This window comes from Tamandua tetradactyla, chromosome 5, assembly GCF_023851605.1.
Source record: "Tamandua tetradactyla isolate mTamTet1 chromosome 5, mTamTet1.pri, whole genome shotgun sequence".
Lineage (NCBI taxonomy): Eukaryota > Metazoa > Chordata > Mammalia > Pilosa > Myrmecophagidae > Tamandua > Tamandua tetradactyla.
Window position 1 is genome coordinate 88,499,640 of NC_135331.1, and position 7,172 is coordinate 88,506,811.

Here is a 7,172-nt window from a genome sequence, read left to right on the forward strand (position 1 = left end):
CAGGGAGCCCTGAGTGATGGAACCATACTTGTCTCCTGAGTGCTGATTTCTTAAGTCAACCTCGACGCCCCTCTCCTGACTCGGCTTCAAGAGCCGGACGCGGCACATTTCCAGCACCACGAGGATCTGGTAGGTCCAGTCCCCATTCCTGATAACAGGGATAGACACAACGTTGGCCGTCTCCTCCTGGTCACTCCGAACCACAGTACTTTGATCTTGCCTGGATAGCAATCAGTCACCAAGCAGCTCAGAGGTTCAAGGCCTCTGTCCTGGAAAGGGAGATGGTCACTGTAGGCTCCACTAGGAGAACATCAGAAACACAAACACACATAGTAAGTGAGATACGAGATCACACAGTACATCTTCCCAGGGGTCCCTCCCTGACAGCAGAGTGGATAGATCCCCGGATTCCAAGTCTTGGATTAGAATCTAGGTTCCACCACTTACAGTGACGCTTATTGGTCTGTTCACCTTCAAAGTCTCAAGTAATAATAATTGTCGTTCTATGAGAGTTATTATGTTGATAAAATTGAAGCACTTTAGGGGGTGCCAGGATAGTTCAGTGGTAGAAGTCTCACCTGCCATGCGGGAGACCCGGGTTTGAGACCTAGTCCATGCACTTCCCCCAAAACAAACAAACACCAACCAAACAAAAATTCAAGAAATGATGCTGTAATAACAGGATACTCACATGGAAAAATAATGAAACGTGACCCCACCACGCAGCATACAAAATAAATAAATTGGAGCACTTTAAAATGATGTCACTATGTTTTATAGGTAAGTATTCATAAACTTTAAAATAATAACAATAATAAGCCCAGATTCCTTCCTCACACCGCCCCCCCCCCCCCCCCCCGCCCCATATACCTACTGGGCTTCACCATCAAAGTGGGAGCTGGTGACGGATCCTAGGACTGCAGCACTGTTTTCTGTTAGTGTCAGTGTTTCCTGTTAGTCATAGAGAAAATGCAGCTTTGGCTTGCACCTACGGGTATGAGATCATCAACACTAGTCATTGCCCCACGAATAGTAACACGGACTGAGAATTTAGACTTTACAGACATTTCTATGTCTGGTAAACAAAGCAGGACAAGTGACCAGCTCATCCTTCCTACAAAGCAAGGTTTCTCCAACAGGCTTTATTCTATAACTCTCATTCTGTAATTTGAACAAAATTTGAGAACAAGACCACTCCTTATATGTCACCAGTCAATACAGCATCCCTCTCAGCTTTTAGTCTCACCTTAGCTCAAATGACCTTTGATCGTGAACTCCCCACAAAAATTCATATTATGAAATCCATAAAATTCTATCTTCATATCATATATGCTACCTAAATTTTATTTTTTTATCCATTGATTCATTTTATTTCTTTATTCAACAAATACATGTCTTTGGCAAGCACAGGGGATCCAAAAGTAAAAGACCCTGGTACCTGCCTCCATAAAACTTTCAGTGTAGTAATAAAGACAAACAAGTGAAAATCTTACTGCAAAAGTTTAAGCTTTCTAGAAGGAAAAATGGAGGGGCTTTGAAAACAAATAGCACCAATAAAACATCACATTTGCCCACGTCTCAATTCCTTTACCTTCTCAGATTGCTATCCAAGATCAACTATAACTCACCTTTCCTTACCTACTAAGAATGTCTTCCTTGATCTGAAATCAGACATTATCTTGTATGTTCTCTTACAGAAAATATTCTGAGATTCTTGCAGAAGTTTGCCAAATTAATGAGAACATAATGTGAAACTTTTAAGTGTAACTTATACAGCCTAAGGTCAACAAGTAGCCTTAACATTAATTAAAACACCAACCATCAGACATCTTCTGGAAGGAGTTAAATTTTCCGTTTAGACTTTAATTCTTGATCAAGTTCTCTTTCCTAGAGACTAACAGAAATCACAGCTATACAGATCCATAAAATTACAGCTGTACATATCCATGAAAAAGAGCATACAAGCTCAAAAGGAAAATGCTAAAATGATTTTTATGGGAAAGAACTGAAATAGATAAAATATAAGTAGTAGGTGGCATGAGGTCATGGGCCAGAAGAAAACAAGTTCAGAGTAAGCCAAAAGTTTTATGGACATGCATAAATAAAACCAGAATCAGGGTGGGCCTGATTTTAATTCTATTTTTAAAGTGACCATTGCTAGTCTGGAGCTTTTTAAGACCAGGGACTGTCGAGGAGCAGTTTACAGTTTTCCTTGTATCCCTATTACTTGACCCAATGACTGACACACGAACACAATAGAACTTTTAAAATTAATGAATATATATGTGCTTGGCTGTCCATCGTCTGGAGAATTCTCGGGCAGAATTCTCACCTGCCATGCCAGAGACCCGGGTTTGGTTCCCAGTGCCTGCCCATGCAAAAAAAAAAAAAAAAAAAGCCCAGAATTAGTTAATCATGAATTTTTAAACCCTTGAAAGTATCATTTCATCCACCTACGTAGAAAAAATAAGCAGGAATAGATTCCCACTGCTGCTTTTGGTCCAAGCTGGCTTTAACAAGGCTTCACTCCCATCAGACTCTGTAAACACGTGGTGAAGAACATAATGACCATTTTGAACTTTGGGGAGGCTTCGGGAGATGGTAAAGAACTGTAGTTTAATTACCGAGAATTTATGCACCAATATTAGCAATTAGAAGTGCTGTATTCCTAACTCAAAAAATCCTTGCAAAATTAAATGGCATGATACAGATGGTGTTTAACAAATGAATTGCCTAGAAATAGGTGCCCATTGAGCCAGGTAGGATTATTTTTCAGGAACTCTACTTCTAAGGCACATGGTGATGGCGGGGGGGGGGGGGGGGGGGGGCGGTGAGAGGGAGCCCTAGACCAGGAGAGAAACGTAACCATTTTTATTCAGTAATTTAATGGCTTCACTTTATTTACTATAACTCCAGCTTTTTCCACTATGACACTTGGGGCAGTCTTCTGCCTCACAATAGTGTTGTTTTTATTTTTAGCAAATATTATTTTCCAGGACTTTGTGCTCACAGATCCTAAATTACTAGAATTTACATTAGTTCATTTTCAGATGTAAAGAAGTAAGTAAAATAGTAAAGAATAATTAATTCAGTATTTAAGGGTCTGTTTACCCTGCTGTTTTCTCCGGACGACGGACAGCCAAGCACATATATATTCATTAATTTTAAAAGTTCTATTGAGTTCGTGTGTCAGTCATTGGGTCAAGTAACAGGGATACAAGGAAAACTGTAAACTGCTCCTCAACAGTCCCTGGTTTTAAAAAGCTCCAGACTAGTGATGGTCACTTTAAAAATAGAATTAAAATGACTAATGGGTTGAAACCAAAAAGCCACTCATATATATGCCATCAGGAGCCTCGGCGCCGGGTGAGAAGCAGCCCGGGCCCCAGCGGGCCGCGCAGGCCAAGCATCTGGGAGGCGCTAGCTCTGAGGATGGGCCTTGCAGAGACACCTCCTGGGAGACCCCGCGGGCACCGGGGGAGGAGGCATTCCGGGCAGGGGCCGCTGCTCAAGCCAAGGTAAGGGGACCTGGAGGCAGTCGGGCATGAAGCAGGAGGCGGGGATGTGCAGAGTTAGAGTGGAAAGCACAGCACAGGACCGGGCGACCAGGCACGCGGGGGCAGACTGGGTAAGTTAAGTTTCAAGGGTTGTCGACATCCATCTTTCCTCCTCGCCCCTGGGTCCCCGCCCCTCCGCCCCGGGACGTCCCCCGAGCTCCTGGCGTCTCAGTGGACCCGGGGCTCGGGTCCCAGGGGCCGTCCCACGCGCGTCCGCGCTCGCTGGGTCCCGCGGGTCTTCCCGGGAGGAGGGCGGCGGCGCGCACCTTGCCGCTGCAGGCTGGTGAGCTCTTCGAAGCGGCAGTTGTGTCTGCACAGCGCGTCCTCCCGGCCCCGCGTCTGTTCCACAGGTCCTTCTGGCTGTCCCAGTGCTCCGCGTCCGGCCGCCCCAGCGCGGTCACCGCCACGAACTCCCCCACTGTCGCAGTCGAAGCGCGCGTTCTCCTCCCAGTTATAGATGTGTCTGATCCCAAACCGCACCCGCTCGGTCCCGTTGGTGAAGCAGCACATTGCTTTATACTGATACACGAAATCCTCTGCGGGGCATCCACGGCGGGTCAGAAACTAAAAACCCGGCGGCCCCTTCTGGGTTCCCGGCCCCGGCCCCGGCCCCGGCCCCGGCCCCGGCCCTGCGCCTCCCGCTCTGAAGCTGAGGTCCTCCCGGAGGATGCTTGTCCTCAGCCCTTCCTGTCCCGCTCTGAGGGTTTCACGTGGGCAGGGGAGGGAGGAAAGCACTGTCCCTAACGGCAAGCCAGGGATCTGTGATGCCTGCCCCGTGCGTGAACTGAGTCAAGAGGGCAGCTGGGTTGATTTTTTTCCATCCCTGTACCTGAAGGCATCAAGGCATTCTTGTACGAATCCCATTTTCCACAGAACTCCTGGGAACCTCAGAGGACTCAGGTATCACATAAGCCAAGTGTTACAATGGGGAAGACCTAGAATTCTGGAAATGTTAGGTTTATCCTGGTCCTAACAAGCATCTTCTCCTCTATTCTGGGCAAAGTGCCTTATTCCCTATGCCTGATTTACTCTGGATTCCTGCCATCCCATCCGAGGCGGTGTTAAGATTCCCTCACTCCTGTTGGGTCAGAAGGGTCAGACACCTCCCTCCTAGAAAGAACCATGTTATGCATAAAAAGAGCACAAGCTTTCAAATTAGAGTAGATTAACCTGTGTCATTTATCAGCTTGAGCAGAATACTTAACGGAGCAGCCATGCTGTAAGTATAAATGTGTAAAAAGAAAGTCACAATACACACACAGAGGGTGTTGGGAAAATTGAGAAAGGATTTATATAAAAACATGAACCCTGTGTCTGAAATGAGCGATTTCTCAATATGTGTTACTTCCCCTCTTTACTTTCTCCTTTCTTCTAAGCTCAGTCCACCCCTCAATTCAAGTCACTATTTTTTACCATAAGTCAGTGAAATCTGAAGCCAAGCCTCTCTGTCTGCAATCGTCAAATACCAGGAGTTTGAGCTTTGTTCAAATACCAAGTTTGCCTCCATGAACTCTCCCCTCGAAGTCAGAGCTGTAGACTCCTTTTCTTCAAATACAGAGACTGCAGAGACCATTGCTCCCTACATTTTCCCCAACCCAGAATCCCATGGTAAGTGACAACTATTTAGTCTAGACAAGATTAAGTTGTGGTGAAAAGAGCAGAGATCTCAGAGAGAAATGATGCACTTTATGAGAGTGAAGAAATTACTGAATCTCTTTTTGCTTCAGTAGTCTCTGTAAAAATGTGGATCATGTTTCATGCATATTGCATCTAGATCTTCATAAATATAAATTTAAGAATAATATGAATTTTTAATATGAAAAATTAGAAAATACAAAAAAAATATCTGTCAGATCTGGGGATTCCCTCACCTCACAGGCCTCATCACCCAAGAAAATAAACCAAAAAAAAAAAAAAAAGGACACAGCACTGGTAACAAGTGTGATACTTCTTAATGCAAGAATCTGTTGCATTCATGCTCTCTGAAAGTGTGAAAAGTTAATTAAGTTGACTTTTCTCTTATAAACTCTTCAGCTGCTCAAATCTGTCTTGAACCATGGAACAGATCCATCTGATGTCAACAGAGCACAATCTACAAACTTTCACAGCTTTTAGACACAGTCACCTTTAGTTCTGAGCATGGATAATGTCAATGAGGGAGTAAATGTTTAGAGTTACATGTCAGCCTATGCCAGCCCTAAACACTAAATCCCAAATGGCAGAAATATCAACTATGCTTTCAATAAATTATTCTCTTGCCCCAGTCTAAGGGCAGTAATAAATGGTTATAAAATCTAACAAACAAAAATTATAACCCTAAACAAGACAAAAAATATCTCCTCCTCTGTTCTTCCCTCCATCCTCTCTCTCTTCCCTGTATTTTAGATTCTCCTTTTTAAAATAGGATCTAAAAGCAGAATATAAAGAGTTTACAAATAAAAAGAAATAGGGAAGAGACAGCAACAAGAAGTTTCCATGAAACTTCCTTCCATGAAAGCATTGAGTTACTCTGATATTATGTATTAGTTCTGTAGTTCCAGAGCATGTGCAGCTGGGAAAGGTTGTCATTAGGCTTCCACCAGCAGTGGCAGTCAGGATCAGGGTCACCCCGTCCACACTGGTTGAGGAACCATAAAGGAGAAACCTCAAACTCAGACCTGGAATGGGGGAGGGGGACAAGGAAGAATGATCAGAGAGGGACCTTGAAGATGCCTTCAATACCTTCTGCCCCTGCTCCAGGGCCCCTCAGAATAAACAAAGACCTGCGTCTCATCCCCTCCTTTCTGCCGTAAGAGAACATATCCCTCACTTCTATTCTGGAGCCATGTAGCTGCTACTACTTCAGACCTGGGGATTCCCCCATCTCATAGGCTTCTTCACACAGACTTCTCAGCAGGCCACATAAACATCAGCTTGGAATCCTTTTTCTAATTGTCTAAAGCCTCATCAACAACATTCTGGTTTGGTCTTCTGCCAGTTATTGTCACCTGACCCCGCACGTTCTCCATTACGGAGGGCAGCCACTGCTGGCCTGGCCTGGCCTGAGAGGAAGATGACTCAGGCAGACATCCTGCCTTTGGGGTGCTCCACAGGATTCACAGGTGCTTCACCCTGCTGGGCCTTTGTGGGGACAGGACACTCAGGAAGAAAGCAGTTTGACCCCATGTGGGTAGATAAATAAAGAAACTACTCATGTGACAGAGTTATAGTAGACATTCCTCAGAGGACATCCTTTGTTCCCTCAGGGTTGAAGAAAAAAAATCTTCCTTTTAGAAACTTAGAGCATTAACCATCCTCCCTCACCAGCATTTCTTGGAATCTGTGCTGGGTCAGTGAGGTTAAACATGAGTAGGAATCACCCACTCATAGAAGGGCTATTCAAACCCTATTCTCCATTCAATTATACGAGCATTATGTATCCTAAAGGGTTCTGTGACCTCCCTAATATCTGTTGTAATATAATTAGCAATGCTGCCTTAGTTTTCCAGCTGCTAAGAAAATACCCTATCATGGAATGGGTTAACAGAAATTTATTGGCTCACAGTTACAAAGTTCAGAAGGCTTAGAAGGCTATTTCCAGGGTAGGTAGAATTCTGGTGGGCTGGCAATCCTTAG

The 7,172-nt window shown here is 44.5% G+C and overlaps 1 pseudogene across 1 annotated transcript; it reads right to left on the reverse strand.

Moving 5' to 3' along the window:
* Positions 1 to 111: 111 nt before the first annotated feature.
* Positions 112 to 6,565, reverse strand: LOC143683227 (HLA class II histocompatibility antigen, DQ beta 1 chain pseudogene; annotated as a pseudogene). Its single transcript, XR_013175420.1, has 4 exons — positions 6,545 to 6,565; positions 3,824 to 4,121; positions 871 to 951; positions 112 to 300 (listed from the first exon to the last, which is right to left on the reverse strand). The product of XR_013175420.1 is annotated as an HLA class II histocompatibility antigen, DQ beta 1 chain pseudogene (transcript).
* Positions 6,566 to 7,172: the final 607 nt, after the last annotated feature.